At 41.3% G+C, this 19,103-nt stretch overlaps 1 non-coding gene and 1 pseudogene across 1 annotated transcript; both read right to left on the bottom strand.

Moving 5' to 3' along the window:
- Positions 1–3,755: 3,755 nt before the first annotated feature.
- On the bottom strand, positions 3,756–5,814 carry LOC145513718 (ubiquinol-cytochrome c reductase complex assembly factor 2 pseudogene; annotated as a pseudogene).
- A 666-nt stretch (positions 5,815–6,480) lies between these two features.
- TRNAG-CCC (transfer RNA glycine (anticodon CCC)) lies at positions 6,481–6,553 on the bottom strand. Its single transcript has one exon. It is a non-coding gene; the product is annotated as a tRNA-Gly (tRNA).
- Between the last annotated feature and the right edge of the window lie 12,550 nt (positions 6,554–19,103).

The following is a 19,103-nucleotide window of genomic DNA, read 5'->3' on the forward strand; positions in this document are numbered from 1 at the left end:
ACTGTTTCCACTGTTTCCCCATCTATTTCCCATGAAGTGATGAGACTGGATGCCATGATCTTAGTTTTCTCAATGTTGAGAGCTTTAAGCCAACTTTTTCACTCTCCTCTCTCACTTTCATCAAGAGGCTTTTTAGTTCTTCTTCATTTTCTGCCGTAAGGATGGTGTCATCTGCATATCTCAGTTTATTGATATTTCTCCCAGCAGTCTTGATTCCAGTTTGTGCTTCCTCTAGCCCAGCGTTTCTCATGATGTGCTCTGCATGTAAGTTAAATAAGCAGGGTGACAATATACAGCCTTAATGTACTCCTTTCCCAGTTTGGAACCAGTCTGTTGTTCCACGTCCAGTTCTAACTGTTGCTTCTTGACCTGCATACAGATTTCTTAGGAGGCATGTCAGGTGGTCTGGTATTCCCATCTCTTGAAGAGTTTTCCTCAGTTTGTTGTGATCCACACAGTCAAAGGCTTTGGCATAGTCAATAAAGCAGAAGCAGACATTTTTCTGGAACTCTTTTGCTTTTTCTATGATCCAGCAGATGTCGGCAATTTGATCTCTGGTTCTTCTGCCTTTTATAAATCCAGCTTGAACATCTGGAAGTTGATGGTTCACGTATTGCTGAATCCTGGCTTGGAGAATTTTGAGCATTACTTTGCTAGTGTGTGAGATGAGTGCAATTATGTGGTAGTTTGAGCATTCTTTGGCATTGCCTTTCTTTGGGATTGGAATGAAAACTGACCTCTTCCAGTCCTGTGGCCACTGCTGAGTTTTCCCAGTTTGCTGGCATATTGAGTGCAGCACTTTCACAGCATCATCTTTTAGGATTTGAAATAGCTCAACTGGAATTCCATCACCTCCTCTAGCTTTGTTCATAGTGATGCTTCCTGCAGGCCACTTGACTTCACATTCCAGGATGTCTGGCTCTAGGTGAGGGATCACACCATCATGATTATCTGGGTCGTGAAGATCTTTTTTGTATAGTTCTTCTGTGTATTCTTGCCACCTCTTCTTAATATCTTCTGCTTCTGTTAAGTCCATACCGTTTCTGTCCTTTATTGTGCCCATCTGTGCATGAAATGTTCCCTTAGTACCTCTAATTTTCTTGAAGAGATCTCTAGCCTTTCCCATTCCATGGTTTTCCTCTATTTCTTTGCATTGATCACTGAGGAAGGCTTTCTTATCTCTCCTTGCTATTCTTTGGAACTCTGCATTCGAATGGGTATATCTTTCGTTTTCTCCTTTGCCTTTTGCGTTTTTTCTTTTCTCAGCTATTTGTAAGACCTCCTCGAACAACCATTTTGCCTTTTTACGTTTCTTTTTCTTGGGGATGGTTTTGATCACTGCCATGAACCTCTGTCCATAGTTCGTCAAGCACTCTTTGTCTATCAGATCTAATCCCTTGAATCTATTTGTCATTTCCACTGATAATCGTAAGGGATTTGATTTAGGTCATACCTGAATGGTCTAGTGTTTTTCCCTACTTTCTTCAATTTAAGTCTGAATTTGGCACTAAGGAGTTCATGATCTGAGCCACAGTCAGCGCCTGGTCTTGTTTTTGCTGACTGTGTATAGCTTCTCCATCTTTGGCTGCAAAGAATATAATCAATCTGATTTCAGTATTGACCATCTGGTGATGTCTATGTGTAGAGTCTTTTCTTGTGTTGTTGGAAGAGGGTGTTTGCTATGACCAGTGCATTCTCTTGGCAAAACTCTGTTAGCCTCTGACCTGCTTCATATTGTACTCCAACGCCAAATTTGCCTGTTACTCCAGGTATCTCTTGACTTCCTACTTTTGCAAGATGGACAGGTCATGGTGGAGAGTTCTGACAAAATGTGATAGACTGGAGAAGGAAATGACAGACCACTTCAGTATTCTTGCCTTAAGAACCCCGTGGATAGTATGAAAAGGCGGAAAGATAGAATACTGAAAGATGAACTCCCCAGGTTGGTAGGTGCCCAATATGCTACTGGAGATCAATGGAGAAATAGCTCCAGAAAGAATGAAGAGACAGAGCCAAAGCAAAAACAATGCCCAGTTGTGGATGTGACTGGTGATGGAAGTCAAGTCCAATGCTGTAAACAGCAATATTGCATAGGAACCTGGAATGTTAGGTCCATGAATCAAGGCAAATTGGAAGTGGTCAAACAGGAGATGGCAAGAGTGAACGTCGACATTTTAGGTATCAGAGAACTAAACTGGACTGGAATGGGTGAATTTAACTCAGATGACCATTATATCTACTACTGTGGGCAAGAATCCCTTAGAAGAAATGGAGTAGCCATCATAGTAAACAAAAGTCCAAAATGTAGCACTTGGATGCAATCTCAAAAATGACAGAATGATCTCTGTTCATTTCCAAGGCAAGCCATTCAATATCACAGTAATCCAAGTCTATGCCCCAACCAGTAATGCTGAAGAAGCTGAAGTTGAACAGTTCTATGAAGACCTACAAGACCTACAAGACCTTCTAGAACTAACACCCTGAAAAGAAGTAATTTTCATTACAGGAGACCGAAATACAAAAGTAGGAAGTCAAGAGATACCTAGAGGTGTTGTTTAAATACCTCAAAATAGCTAAACTCAGGTAATTCTGATACCCAATTGCTGGTTGGGAATCACTATTCGTCAAGATGGGTGCTAAAAACTTCCCTGGTGGTCCAGTGGTTAAGAATCTGCCCTGCAGTGCAGGGGATGCAGGTTCGATCCCTGGTCAGGGAACTAAAATCCTACATGCCAAGAGGCAACTAAGACCACATGCAGCCAAATAAATAATAAACAAATATTTCCAAAGATGAATGTTAGATTTCTTACAGTGACACCCAGGAACCCCATCACCTCCCGTTGTATAGGTTCTGATTTGGCCTCAGCCTCATCTCTCTGCCTTTAGATTTTAGGGATTCACCAAGACAGTCTCTAAGTGGTTTCTCTCCTAGGTACCTTAGGTGACCTCCTCACTTTTAAGATACATCCCTGCGATTATGTCCAATGGAGTCCACTCCCTCTCTCAGACTGGGAGAGGTACCTGCCTAAGGGCCCAGTAATGGCCTGGGCCCCCACATTCACTGCATTTCAGGAGCCTGTATCTGTGAGGCCTGTCAGTAGCACCTGCTTCCAGCCTGGCCCTTGTGAATGGTCAATAAGGAGCCATTTACTGGATAGTGGAAGGCAGTTTTATACGAAGATTCCCAAAGAGCTATACCTCCCTATTCATACTCATGTAATCCTCTCCCTTTGAACCTGCCTTGGACATGTGACTTGCTTTAACTAATGGAGTATGACAGAAGTCACCGCCCCCGCTACCCAGTGCTGGCCTAAACCTTAAGACTGGGAGCTTTTGCTTTTGTGTACTCAGGAGCTCTGAGCTCCACACTGGGGAGACCACATGGAAAGGCCACGTGGAGACCTAAGGAAGCCAGGTGGCAGTGAGAATAGATGCCCCTGATGTATGACCCCAGTGCGGCTGTTTGTGTTATCCCTTAACCGTTCGAGCTTTTCCCAAAGCACCAGGCTCACAAGTGAAGAAGCCCCTTGGATGTTCTTTTTCCCCTTGGGTGTCCTAACCAGAGCTGACATCATGTGGAACAGAGACAAACTATCTCTGCTGTGTCCTTTTCAGATTCTTGAAACGCAGGACAGTGAGCAAATAAAGTTGCTGTTCTTCTTCTTCTTTTTTTAATGGGGAAATCAGGGTGTTTTATTGATAATGGTAATGTACATGACCTCATGGTTAGGTAGGCGGGGCTATAGGGCCTGAGCCTAAGCTTTGTGCTTCTCCTTGGGCTTCCTGGGGACAAACTTCTCCTAAAGTTTCTTCCACATGCCTTTATTCATCTCCTTAAACTCGTCCAACGTATCTGTGGACAGGATCAGTTTGTACTCTTCCAAGGACAGGCGACTGAAGCTTGTGTCTCTGGGGTGAGGGTACTTGTATTTGCAGTAGTTTGAATGGAGCCAGGCTAAGCTCTTGTACACCTGATGACAGGCCTCAGGCTCTGCAATCTGGGTGTTCTCTCCCTCCTGAAAGGCCTGTGCTACCCACTGCCATAAATAAGCGCGCAAGTTCCTGTCTGTTTGGTCTCGTCCCTAGCCATTCCTCACAGAGCTTAAGAAAACGCCCTTAGCTGCTGGCTGCCGTTTTAGGCCCCCGCTTGACTCTGCCCCCAAGGAAACAGTTGGCCCTTGGTTGTGGTTTTAAGCCATTAGTTGTGAGGAATTTCATTATGCAGCAATGGCTACCTGATACAGGCTGAGTAAACTGTTTTCTATTCCTCCTTGGGCCTCACAGAGGAAGGGGCAGAATGTTATCACCAACATAAATACACTCACTGCCCAGATTCGGGCTGGTGTATTGTATACATTCATTTATTTGCTCACTCACTCATTCATTCATTCACTCATTTATTCTTTCACTAGATATTTATGGAGATCCTGCCATGTGCCAAGCTCTGTTCTAGGTGCTGTGGATACACCGGTGACAAGATTGACAAAATAATAGAACTCATATAATATGAAGTATGATGTCAGTGTAAGAGCAATCATCCTGGGTAATGTACCAGAATGACTGGCTAAAGACAGAGTAGAGAAAGCAAGACTATTATTGAACAGAAGCATAATGTCACACCAGTTGGGTTTATGTCTCAGCCATTTGGGGGAAAATATCAATTTGGAGCCTCATCTTGCATGATAAATGAAAATAAATTCCAGATGGACTAGAGTAAAATGTGGGAAGAAAATTACACAATAAAAATCTTGAAGATGCAATAAATATTTAATAACCTCTGGGATGAGAAAGACTTTCTGAACTTTAAGAGAGCAAATCACAGGGACTTCCCTGGTGGTCCTGTGGTTAAGACTCCATGCTCCTACTGCAGGAGGCGTGAGTTTGATCCCTGGAGATCCCACATGCCTGGCTGAGAAAAAATCCTGTTTAAAAAAGAGAGAGAGAGAGAATAAATCATAAAGGAAAAGATTGATAGATTTGACTGTATAAAAAGTTGAATATCCCATATGTTTGAAAAGGGCATGACTAGGAACTTTCCTGGCATTCCAGTGGTAAAGGCTCCTTGCTCCCTAATGCAGTGGGTGCTGGTTCAATCCCTGTTATGGAACTAAGACCCCACATACTGACTAAAAACAAACAAAAATAATTATTTTAAAAAGGGCATTACTAAAGTTGAAGTGAACTAGTAAAGTATTTGCAACAGGTATAATAGAAAAGTGATAAACATAATAAACATATTAATAAATTAATGTGGAATTAACAGGAAAAGCCAATACCCAAAAGAAAGATGGGCAATTAATATGAAATGACAATTTAAAGAAGAAATACAAAGAGCTAAAAAAGATAAAAGCCAAATTTATCCCTGGTAATATTCAAATAATTTGCCCTTTGAAATACTGAGAGACAGCCCTTTGCCTGTCAAATCAGCAATGATGTTTGAAATGTGGTTCCCTTTGGTGAGGAGAGTTTGGGGAAATGGGAGACCCTGTTCACATTCACCATGATTGGGATGTGAAGGGGAGTGACTTTTATAGAGAAGGATTAGGCCCCAAGACTAAAGCTGGAAAATGCTCATATCTGTTAATTCATTATTTACACTACTGGAAAGAATCTGGAAAGTGGAAAAGGATTTCACCCCAAGGATTTTTATGGCATCATTAAAAAAATTTTTTTTAATTTATTTATATATTTATTTTTGGCTATGCTGGATCTTTGACTTCTCCTTGCAGTGGCTTCACTTTTTGTGGAACATGGGTTCTAGGGTGCATGGGCTTGAGTCATTGTGGTGCGGGGGGCTCAGTTACCCTGTGGCATGGGGATCTTAGTTCCCAGACCAGGAATTGAACCTGCATTCGCTGCATCGCAAGGTGGATTCTTAACCACTGGACCACCAGGGAAGTCTCCATGGCACCATTTTTTAATAAAGCAAAACAAACAAAACTAAATTGGGAATAATTTGACTATGACCTACTAGCATTTGACAAAGGTCCATGGGAGATTAATTGGTATTTGAGAATAAAAGTCTCCTTGATAAAATGAATGTGGGAAATGCTGACTTGAATGAAGCTAAGTGAGATGCAGGAGCTTTAATTAACACGCTAGTGTCCATGATAACTGTAATAAGAAGGGCCCTCCTAGGTATTTTTTTCTAAACAAATTTATGTATCACTTTATTTTCAGTTTTTTCAGCAGTTGTTGTCAACTATCAAGTCATCTCTTCCACCTCATTCTATTAATCACCTCATGGCCCAAGACCTACTCAGATCAAGGGGTGGGGAAATAGATTCCTCCCCTTGATGGAAGTTGCTGTGGAATCAGATGGCAAAGGGCAAGGAGACAGGAAGGGGTGAAAAACTGGAGCCATTTTTGCAGTCTACCGGAGCCCTTTCTTCATGTGCATGAGGAAAGGTAAATTACTAGCAGTTAAAAAATATACTTATTTGAGTGTACCAGGTCTTAGTTTCAGCATGTGGAATATAGTTCCCTGACCAGGAATCAAACCTGGGCCCCCTGGGTTGGGAGCACAGAGTCTTAGCCACTGGACCACCAGGGAAGTCCAAATTAACAGCAGTTTTTACTTGAAGAATCCCCAAGTCTCAGTGGCTTGATACAACCTTTCTCCCCACCCCCCTGCCCCCCACAGGATAGCATTATGCATTCAGTGGGGTAGCTCGACTTCTCAGAGTCACTTGGGGACTCAGGCTTCTCCCATCTGGCAGCTCTGGGCTCCTTTAGCTCCCCTGCTCCTGCCCCTCATCCTCTCCATCAGTGAGTGTTGAAAGAGAGGAGGGGCATAAGTGGGAGGTTTTGGGGATCACATCTGGAGGTCAGACACACATCTGCTCCACTAGCTCTTTGGTTCACATTTCCGATTGCAAGGGAGGATGGGAAATGTAGTCCAGTCCCAAAGAGGCAAAGGAGAGTAGTGTTAGTGAACAATTAGTCTCTGCAACGTGTTTGGGAACATGCTGTATCTGAAAGTAGAGAAGGGTTATTGTGTTTATTTATTTGTTTTCATGTATATCATCTGTCTTCCTCCTCTAGGTTGTAAGCTCCAGGAGGGCAGTTTTGTTCACCGTTTCATCAACTAGGGGCCCAGTAAGCACTCAACAAATATATGTGGAATAAATGAATGAATGCATGAGTGAATGAAAAATTCAGCAACTTCACATAATACAATATTATGAACCAATTAAGACTGATACGTCTAAGATTTGGGGAACACGAAAAATTTTTTACATGTGAACATTTAGGTAGGGTCTAGGTTAGGTATGATAGACCCCCTGCAGGAGGAAATGGCAACCCACTCCAGTATGTTTGCCTGGAGAATTCCTTGGACAGAGGAGCCTGGATGGCTACAGTCCAGGGGGTCGCAAAGAGTCTGACATGACTGAGGGACTCACACTTTCACTCTCAGGTTAGGTAGGATACGAATCCGTAACAGAACACAATATAGCAGTAGCTTAAACAAAGGAGAACTTTCCAATAGAAATATCAATAACCTCAGATATGCAGATGACACCACCCTTAAGGCAGAAAGTGAAGAAGAACTAAAGAGCCTCTTGAAGAAAGTGAAAGAGGAGAGTGAAAATGTTGGCTTAAAGCTCAACATTCAGAAAACTAAGATCATGGCATCCGGTCCCATCCCTTTACGGCAGATAGATGGGAAAACAGTGGCAACAGTGGCTGACTTCATTTTTCTGGGCTCCAAAATCACTGCTGATGGTGACTGCAGCCATGAAATTAAAAGACACTTGCTTCTTGGAAGGAAAGTTATGACCAACCTAGACAGCATATTAAAAAGCAGAGACATTACTTTGCCAACAAAAGTCCATCTAGTCAAGGCTATGGTTTTTCCAGTGGTCATGTATGGATGTGAGAGTTGTACTATAAAGAAAGCTGAGTGCCAAAGAATTGATGCTTTTGAACTGTGGTGTTGGAGAAGACTCTTGATAGTCCCTTGGAGTGCAAGGAGGTCCAACCAGTCCATCCTAAAGGAGATCAGTCCTGGGTGTTCTTTGGAAGGACGGATGTTGAAGCTGAAACTCCGATACTTTGGCCACCTGATGCGAAGAGCTGACTCATTGGAAAAGACCCTGATGCTGAGAAAGATTGAGGGCAGGATGAGAAGGTGACGACAGAGGATGAGATGGTTGGATGGCATCACCAATTCGATGGACATGAATTTGGGTAAACTCTGGGAGTTGCTGATGGACAGGGAGGCCTGGCGTGCTGTGGTCCATGGGGTCGCAAAGAGTCAGACACGACTGAGTGACTGAACTGAACTGAACTGAACCAATAGACCAAGCATAAACAGTCCAAGGCTTCATGGTGTCAGTATGGAGGCTTCATGGCATCAGAGAGGCAAGCTACTTTGACCAATGGCTCTCCCATTCCTAGGGGAGTGCCCTGGCCTGAGTGGTCCGAGGTTGCTCCCATCACATCCATGTTCTGTGCTGTGGGAAGGGGAAAGGGAGAATGGAGACTCATCCTATGGTTCTTCTTAAGCATAGGTGAATTGAGAAGTAAAATCTTAGCTTTGGTGTCTAATTTATTGAGGGTCATCTCTTTGCTCTTTTCCCAGGGCAAAGAGCAGATGTGTAACAGCGAGGTCAGGTCCCTAATGAGCAGTCAAAGAGAATATAGCTCCTTGTTTCTGGTTAATACAAGCTGTTTGCAAAGATGGGCAGGATGCAGATTTGCATATATGATATGGTCAGAAATATATAAAAATATATTCAGTAAAATGACAGGAAGGAAATACAACAGAATATTGTAATGAGGTTGTCTCTCAGATGTAGGTGAAGTGTTTTTTTTCATTTTTCCTTTTATATCTTGCTGTATTTTTCAAAAGTTTCATAATGATAAATTTGATAAATTTGATAAATAAATTTTATTTATTGTGACATATTGAACACCTATCAAAAAAAAGCCCATAAAACCCCCAAACAAAAAGCAAAAGCACAGGATAATGAATCACTGAGTGAACACTCAGTCATACACATCCACATGAAAAAAAAAAATAGATGTCATTGATGCATCCTAGAAAATGTTTTGTCCTATTTTATTCATAAAACTTCCTCCTTTCTGACAGGTTACCACCATTTTGACTTGATGGAATCCTTTCTTTGCTTTTCTTTTTTTTTTAGGTTATTTTTTATAGATTTAAGATTTTTATGAGAGAAAATAAAAAAAAATAGAGGAGGTTTAAATGCTTGATTAAGATAGGATCAGACGGCTTGAAAACATATATATTTATAATTTTTACCTATGATAATAAGCATGTTTAAAATAAATATAGAAGGCACTGTGTTTTTAGGAAAACTTAGATCTTTCATAAATTAAAACATTTTGTTGTGTTTTTTTTTGGCATAAAGCATATGATTAGTCGACCTAAAGCACAAAAAAACTATTCTGGTGAGACATAAAATTTTCTGTGGCAAATTACATTAAACTTTCACAGTTTAGCAAAAACATTAATAACATAAAAATTTAACAATAAAAGTAAAATTTGCCAAAATGTTTATAACTTTCATAATTTTTTCTTATGTATAAATACCATAAAGAAAGAAAAATAAATTATTTTCCTCACATTTTAACCTTAACTGTACTCTTACATATTCTGGGACAATCTGGCACTTCACTTAGGACAAAACGAATCTGTGTACACATTTTGTCACTATTGCGATCGTTACAGCTCAGACATTTGTATGGTTATAACTTTTCTTACAACTTTTATCAAAGTAATTTCTATTCTCCAGAGCAAACTGGGAGCACATAATTGAAAGCTATCTACAATTTAAAAACACTTTAACTGAGCAACTAAGCTCGATGAACATAACTCAACTTTCTACAGCTACTCTCATTTATTATACTCTTCATAAGGAGATTAAAATAAACACTCTCTAGGATGACAATAGTGTAAACAAGAAATAGTAAGTACTTGCAAGGATGTACAAAAATTAGACCACTCGCTTACTGCTGGTGGAAATGAAAAATGGAGCAGCCACTTAAGCAATGACATTTGGAAATTTCTCCAAAAGTTAAACATAGATTTGTCATCGTTGCAGTTCAGTCACTCAGTCATGTCTGACTCTTTGCGACCCAATGGACTGCAGCATGCCAGGCTTCCCTGTCTATCACCAACTCCCGGAGCTTGCTCAAACTCATGTCCATCAAATCGGTGATGCCATCCCACCATCTCATCCTCTGTCGTCCCCTTCTCCTCCTGCTTTCAATCTTCCCCAGCGTTAGGGTCTTTTCCAGTGAGTTAGTTCTTCCCAACAGGTAGCCAAAGTATTGGAGCTTCAGCTTCAGCATCAATCCTTCCAATGAATTAAATGTGAAGTCACTCAGTCATGTCCAACTCTTTGTGACCCCATTGACTGTAGCCTACCAGGCTCCTTCATCCATGGGATTTTCCAGGCAAGAGTACTGGAGCGGGTTGCCATTTCCTTCTCCAGGGCTTTCTTTGCTTTTCTTAGTAGTCTTGCCACCGACATGTGCTTCTTAAACACTATAGTCTAATCCGGACCATTTTAAAACTCTACGTAAATGGGAACCATATTGCATATACTCTTACGTATATGGTTTTTTCCTTTCACTCAACATTCTGTTTGTGAAATAAATCCATGTTGTGACAAGTATTAGTACCTTCTGTGTTTATTCTACGAAGTCAGGATATTTATTCTCTTTATCACATAGTGTCCCATGGTGTGAATCTACTACAAAGTACGTATCCATCTTCCTCTGATGGACATTTGTGTTGATTCCCTTGAAGGGCTTTGCAAGTAGGGCAGCTTCAAAGAGGTTTACACAGGCTTCCTGGTGTCCATCCACCAGTCTCTTTACGATACAGATAGAGAGGCAGAAGTTCTGAGTCACTGGGAATAACAATGCCAAATTGTTCTCAAAGTGGTTAAACCACTGCCACTCACCCCTTCCGCAGTGTGTGGGAGTTTTGGTTGCTCCCTATCTTTTACCACCCACACCTGGTATTGTCAGATTTTGCCATTTTTGTCATTTCTAGGTATAGAGGGGAAAGTGTCCTTTTTTGGCCTCACCGCATGGTATGTGGGATCTTAGTTCCCTTACCAGGGATCAAACCTGTATCCCCTACTTTGAAAGTGCAGAGTCTTAACCTCTGGACCGCTCAGAAAGTCCTGAGGGGAAGGAGTTTTAATTCACATTTCCCACTGAACTTCAGAACCTGTTGATACCTTTACTGCCATTTGGATTTCCTCCTGTGTAAAGGGTCTGCTTAAGAGTTTTGCTCATCTTTCTTTTGAGGTTGGCTGTTTGTTTTTGAAGGAGTTACTTCTATATGCCCTACTCAAATCCTTAGTCTACATTATATGTTGGAAATATCTTCTCCCACTCTGACCATTTGGTAATGGTATCTTTTTAATGGAAAATCTCAAAACATACACAAAAGTGGAGAGAACAGTGTAATGAATTCCCATAGACTTATCACCAGCTTCAACAATTGTCAGTGTATTTGTTGTTGTTTAGTTGCTGAGTCATGTCTGACTTTTTTGTGACCTCATGAACTATAGCCTGCCAGGCTCCTCTGTCCATGGGATTTCCTAGGCAAGAATACTGGAGTAAGTTGCCATTTCCTTCTCCCAGGGATCTTTCCGATCCAGGGATCGAATCTGCGCCTCTGCATTGGCAGGCAGATTCTTTGCAACTGAGCTACCAGAGAAGCCTGTCAGTGTAGAGCCAATCTCATTTCCTCTCTACCTACACTTCTTCCCCCTTGGATTATTTTATACAAATTCTAAAAATCTTATTATTTTATCCGAAAAAATTTAGTAAGTATGTATCTCCAAGCAATAAAGCCTTTATAAAATATAAATATATAACCATATCACTCTAAGACATCTTTTGATGAATACAAATTATTAACATTGATTAGCCAAATGTAACAATCTCGTCTTTTGTAGTTAGTGCTTTTTGAGTCTTGATTAAGAAATCTTAGCAGATGTTAGCTATTATATATAGAATGGATAAACAACAATGTCCTACTGTATAGCACAGGAAACTGTATTTGATATCTTGTGATAAACCATAATGGAAAAGAATATTTTAAAAGTATATATATATGTATATGTATAACTGAATAACTTAGCTGTGCAGCAGAAATTAACGCATTTCAAAACAACGATACTCCAATTTTTGAAAATTAAAAATGGAGAAATCTTTTCTCTTCCTTGCAGTTATGCTACATTATCTTTTAAAAACCTTTTTGTTTTGTTTTTCAACTTGGGTCTGTGATCTACCTAAAGTTGATTATTGTGCTTAGTATAAGGTAGGAGTCTAATGTAATTTTCATCCAGTTAGATAGCAAACTCAGTATACTTATTGAAAAGATCATCTTTTTCTTTTTTTTTGCAGTAAAAACCTCTATCACAAGTCAGGGGGCCATATGTACATAGGTATACTTCTAGAATCTCTGCTCTAGTTCACCAGTCACTGAATTAATTTCCATAGCTTTACAACAAGTCTTTTTAAAAATATTTATTTTTATTTATTTATTTGGCTGCACTGAGTCTCAGTTGCAGCAGTGGGATCTTTAGTTGTAGCATTTGGGATCTTGTTCCCTGGCCAAGGATCGAACCCTGGCCCCTGCACTGGGAGCACGGAGTCTTAGCCACCGGACCACCAGAGAAGTCTGGCTTTATAAAAAGTCTTGATATGAGCTAAGGTGGAAACTATCACTTTGTTTTTCACTAAGAGTATCTTTGTTATAATTGGCTCTTTGTATTTTAGTATAAAATTTAGAACCCACCTGCAAGTTCCACAGAAAAAAGCTTTTAAAATCTAGATTATGAATGGATGGAACATATAGGTAAATTCAAGGGAAACTGCTATCCAAATCCAATAACATGGTATATCAAACCATTATCTAGATTTTTTAAAAAGTCTTTTACAAAGTTTCCTTATACAGGCTTTTCATACAGTTTGTTAGATTTATTACCAGTCACTTGATCATTTACATTAATATAGATGGTTACTTTTCTCCAACTTTGTTTGGTTTATGACTGGTATGTGGCAATAAAATTGATTTTTACACATTGATTTTATATCCAGTTTCCTAGCTAAGTTCTGTTATGAATTCTAATAAATTAGTCTGTAGAGTCTTCTGAACATTCTTTAGCCAGAATCACATAATCTATTAATAATGACGCCAATAACTTTTTATTCATTTTCCTGCTTTACTTCACAGTTAAGATCTCCAGGACAAAATTGAACAGAAGCAATAACAACAGGCATCTTTCTTTGTCTTATTCCACACTTAGAAGGAAAACTTTTAATATTTAACCATTAAATATTTAAATGCATGTGTGCTAAGTTGCTTCAGTCATGTCTGACTCTTTGTGACCCTATGGACTATAGCCTGCCAGGCTCCTCTGTCCATGGAATTCTACAGGCAAGAATACTGGAGTGGGTTACCATGCCCTCATCCAGGGGATCTTCCCGACCCAGGGATCAAACCCACATCTCTTAAGTCTTGAACCCACGTCCCTTAAGTCTCCTGCATTGGCAGGCAGGTTCTTTACCGCTAGTGCCACTTGGGAAGCCCAAATACTTTAGTACTTCACCATAAATGATGTTAGCTGTAGGTTTTTCGGTAGTGCTCTTTATCAGGTGATTTTTTGAAATATTTATTTGGCTGCACCAGGTCTTAGTTGTGACACTTGGGATCATCAGTCTTAGTTCTGTCCTGCAGGGTCTTTAGCTGCAGTATACGAACTCTTAGTTGTGGCATGTAGGATCTAGTTTCCTGACCAGGAATTGAATCCGGGCCCTGTGCATTGGGAGTGCAGAGTCTTAGCCACTGGACCACCAGGGAAGTCCTTCCTGGTTCATTCTTACCTTGATGACCTTCAGGTATCAGCTTAAAATGAAGAGCTGAGGTTCAGACTCTCCAGTCCGGGTGGATCTGGGCCTTTACTTTTGCTCAAACCATCTTTTGCATGGAAGAAGGCATTTGTCCCAAAGGCATTTGAGTTTTGAACTCCTCTCTTGTTTTATTCAGAGTTTTCAATACTATTTCCTTACCCTCTTCTTAGTGTGTGTGCTCAGCCGTGTCCGACTCTTTGTGACCCCATGGACTGTAACCCGCCAGGCTCCTCTGTCCATGGGATTTCCCAGGCAAGAATACTGGAGTGAGTTGCCATCTTCTTCTCCAGGTGATCTTCCCAACACAGGTGTCAAACCCGAGTCTCTTGCGTCTCCTGTATTGGCAGATGGATTCTTTACCACTGCACCACCTAGGAAGCCCTCCCTCTAACTAGTGTTTTGCTGCTTTTAATAATTTTTTTCCCCATAGATTTCATCCTGCATTTTTATCTGTTCTTCAGTGGAGATGGTTTTTGGTTTCTTTAGAACACCATTCCTGGCAGAAGAAGTCCTGTTATTTTTTCTTCTGCAAAATTGAATTTATTTGTCATGCTTTCTGAAATTAAAATATCTTTTCCCCCAATTATATATACTAAAAAATCCCCTATAAAAAAAAGACAACCAAATTTTTAAAAATAAGAAAATATAAATGATCTAAATCCCATTGCCCAGAGATATCACTGTTGACATTCACTTGACTACACATTCATGCTTCTTTCTATTCAGATATACACAGTTTTACATATATCGCTTTATATAACGGCATCATGTTATACACACTGTTGTTTTCATATAGTTCCTTTACGTTCAACCCTATTTTGTGTTTACCCTTCCCCATCTCCTATCCTGACCAAGGTCACCAGTGTTGCCAACGTATAGCCTGAGTGTATCCTTCGGTAGTTTTCTCCACTGTCACTCAAATATGCAAACATATATATATATATATATTTATAAGGGATTCATTTTAGTCATTGTTTGCAATCGTACCACCAATAGAATCACTTCTCTGCATCTTGCTTTTCTCAGTTAAAATCCATTCAAATCAGCTTGTAGAGTTCTAATTCATTCGTAATGACTGCATTGATGATATGGGTGAACCACAATTGATAAATCCATCAAGCATTATCTTAATTATATTTAAAAGACCTTCATTTTATGAATGAAAACTCAGCCACTGTGGTCTAAGATGCATGCCTACTGCCAGCATCAGGGCCACATTCCGGACAAGAGGAAGGGCAGAGACAGGGAGGGCATACTTTTCCCTTTAGAAACACAACCTGAAGTTGCCTGCTTTGTTTCTCCCCTCATTCCATCATCCAGAAGACAGTTATGAGGCCTCATCTGGCTCCAAAGAGACTGAGAAACATAGTCTTGGCCAGGGGACCAGATGTCTGATTCCAAATGCTATTCCAGTAGAAGGGGAAAGAACAAAGTCTGCTGATCAGGGGCATTCAACCTTGCTTCCCTGGTGGCTCAGTGGTAAAGAATCCTCCTGCCAATGCAGGAGACTCAAATTCAATCCCTGGGTCGGGAAAATCCCCTGGAGGAGGGGATGGTAACTCCCTCTAGTATTCTTGCCTGGGAAATCCCATGGACAGAGGAGCCTGGTGGGGCTACAGTCCAAGGGGTCTCAAAGAGTCAGACACGACTGAGCAACCAAGCATGAATGCACATAGAACTTACATAGAGCAAAATTCATCCTTTTTAGTGTATTGCTCTATGGGTCTGACAAATGCACTGTTGTTGTTCAGTCGCTAAGTTGTGTCCGACTCACAAAGAGTCAGACACAACTGAAGCAATTTAGCATGCATCCCAAATAGTATTCCATTGCATGGATGTACCACAGTTTGTCCATTCATCTGTTGAAGAACACTTGGGTTGTTTCTAGTTTGGACATTATGACTAAAGCCACTATTCCTACCGCAAACTGCTTTTTATGTAAATTGTTTTCATTTCTCTTGGATAAATACCTAGGACTGGGATTGTTGATCATACAGTAAGAATATGTTTAACTTTATAAGAAACAACTGAACTGTTTTCTAAAGTATCTGTACTGTTTTGCACTCCCATCAACAATGCATGAGGGTTCCAACCGTTCACACCCTTGGCAGCTCTAGATATTGTCAATTTATTGTTGTTGTTTGCCATTCTAATAGACGTGTAGTGGTATCTCATTATGGTTTTTCTTTTTGTTTTAACCAAAGAATCAAACTATTATCTTACCTAGGAAGAGTAAGGCAGGCTGGATGGATTGGTTCTCCTGGTATTTTGGACAGTTCTCATGCTTTCTATCCCAGACGTCCAGAGCCCTCTGAACATCATCTCTATTTTTTTTTTTTTTTGGTCTGTCTTCTACTTTTTAGGAATTTCTTACCTTATGAATTCAACCTCCTCAGAAATCCATTTTCCCACTTTTCCTTGCAGCTGTGATACAGCGGTGTGTCCATCCAGATTCATCCAAAATTCCATCACTTCCGTCCCTCTGATGTTTGGGTGCTCAGCTTTCCCCTTAGATCATGGGTGCACTAACCTCCAAATCTTCACAAACTTCACCCTGTAAACTCCGCTAGTTCAAGCAGAGCATTTGAAACTACAGACTTGGCTGTTATTGCATGGTCCCCTGCCCCCCGGGCTTCCTAGGTGGTGCTAGTGGTAAAGAACTCGCCTGCCAATGCCAGAGACATAAGAGACACTGGTTTGATTCCTGGGTAGGGAAGAATCCCTGGAGGAGGGCATGGCAACCCACTCCAGTATTCTTGCCTGGAGAATCCCGTGGACTGAGGAGCCTGGCAGGCTACAGTCCGTGGGGTCACAGAGTCGGACACAACTGAAGGGACTTAATGCACACACATGAACAAGGTCCCCCAAAGTAACAGGGCTGTTTCCATTGTCTGCTTTGTAACACACCATCCCAACATGTAGTGGCTTAAAACAACATTGTTTCTCATGATTCTATTCTGTGAGCTGACCGGATGATTCTTCTGCTTCAAGTGCTGTTGCCTGGGGGTCATTCAAGGGGCTTTGCATTTAGCTGGTGTCTGGAAGGGCAAAGAAGATCCAAGATGACTGGATCTTCTGGGGCCCTGGGCACTTCCTGTCGGCCAGGGTGTCTTGGATCTTATCCATGTGGCCTCTCTCTCCTCATGGTATCTCATCCTCTAGGGCCTCTTTGTATGACTTCACTCTCCAGGAAGGGAGCTTGGACTTCCTTACAGCATGCCAGCTGGGTTCCAAGAGAGTAAGAGCAAAAGCTGTAAGGTTTCTTACAGCCCAGGCTCAGACGGGCACAGCATCACTTTCACTGTGTTCTAAGTCAAAGCAAATCATGAATTTGGCTCAGATTCAAGGGAAGGGAAAATGGACTCTGTAATTCAAGTCATCTCACACACTAGTAAGATAATGCTTAAAATTCTCCAAGCCAGGTTTCAGCAATACGTGAACCGTGAACTTGCAGATGTTCAAGCTGGTTTTAGAAAAGGCAGAGGAACCAGAGATCAAATTGCCAACATCTGCTGGATCATCGAAAAAGCAAGAGAGTTCCAGAAAAACGTCTACTTCTACTTTATTGACTATGCCAAAGTCTTTGACTGTGTGGATCACAATAAACTGTGGAAAATTCTGAAAGAGATGGGAATACCAGACCACCTGACCTGCCTCTTGAGAAACCTGTATGCAGGTCAAGAAGCAACAGTTAGAACTGGACATGGAACAACAGACTGGTTCCAAATAGGAAAAGGAGTATGTTAAGGCTGTATATTGTCACCCTGCTTATTTATCTTATATGCAGAGTATATCATGAGAAACGCTGGGCTGGAAAAAACACAAGCTGGAATCAAGATTGCCGGGAGAAATATCAATAACCTCAGATATGCAGATGACACCACCCTTACGGCAGAAAGTGAAGAAGAACTAAAGAGCCTCTTGATGAAAGTGAAAGAGGAGAGTCAAAAAGTTGGCTTAAAGCTCAACATTCGGAAAACTAAGATCATGGCATCCGGTCCCATCACTTCATGGCAGATAGATGGGGAAACAGTGGCAATAGTGGCTGACTTTATTTTTCTGGGCTCCAAAATCACTGCAGATGGTGACTGCAGCCATGAAATTAAAAGACGCTTACTCCTTGGAAGGAAAGTTATGACCAACCTAGACAGCATATTAAAAAGCAGAGACATTACTCTGCCAACAAAGGTCCGTCTAGTCAAGGCTATGGTTTTTCCAGTGGTCATGTATGGATATCAGCGTTGGACTATAAAGAAAGCTGAGCGCCAAAGAATTGATGCTTTTGAACTGTGGTGTTGGAGAAGACTCTTGATAGTCCCTTGGACTGCAAGGAGTTCCAACCAGTCCATCCTAAAGGAGATCAGTCCTGGGTGTTCATTGGAAGGACGGATGTTGAAGCTGAAACTCCGATACTTTGGCCACCTGATGCGAAGAGCTGACTCATTGGAAAAGACCCTGATGCTGGGAAAGATTGAGGGCAGGATGAGAAGGTGACGACAGAGGATGAGATGGTTGGATGGCATCATCGACTCGATGGACATGGGTTTGGGTGGACTCAGGGAGTTGGTGATGGACAGGGAGGCCTGGCGTGCTGCGGTTCATGGGATTGCAAAGAGTCGGACATGACTGAGCGACTGAACTGAACTGAATTTAAATATGTGTGTGCGTGTGTGTGTGTGTATTTGGCTGTGATTGGTCTTAGTTGTGGCCCAAAGGAACTTTCAGTTGTGGCATGTGGGATGTAGTTCCCTGACCAGGGATCAAACCTGGGCCCCCTGCATTGGGAGCATGGAGACTTAGTCACTAGACCACCGCAGAAGGTTTTTTTAAAATTTATTTATTTATATTAATTGAAGAATAATTGCTTTACAATATTATGTTGATTTCTGCCATACATCAACATGAATCAGCCATAGGGGTACATATGTCCCCTCCCTCTTGAACCTTCCTGCTGCCTCCCTCCCTATACCACCCTTCTAGATTGTCACAGAGCCCTGGTTTGAGTTCCCTACCAGGGAAGTTTTTTTTTTTTTTTCAATTTATTTATTTTTGGCCATGCCACACGGCATGTGAGATCTTAGTTCCCTGACCAGGGATCGAACCTGTGCCTCTCACCACCCCTGCAGTGGAAGCGTGGAGTCCCAACTACTGGACCACCAGAGAAGTTCCCCCTCTATAATTCTTGATGAGAGGGATAG

Source organism: Giraffa tippelskirchi, chromosome 7 (genome assembly GCF_054371585.1).
Source record: "Giraffa tippelskirchi isolate mGirTip1 chromosome 7, T2T-mGirTip1v1.2.pri, whole genome shotgun sequence".
NCBI lineage: Eukaryota > Metazoa > Chordata > Mammalia > Artiodactyla > Giraffidae > Giraffa > Giraffa tippelskirchi.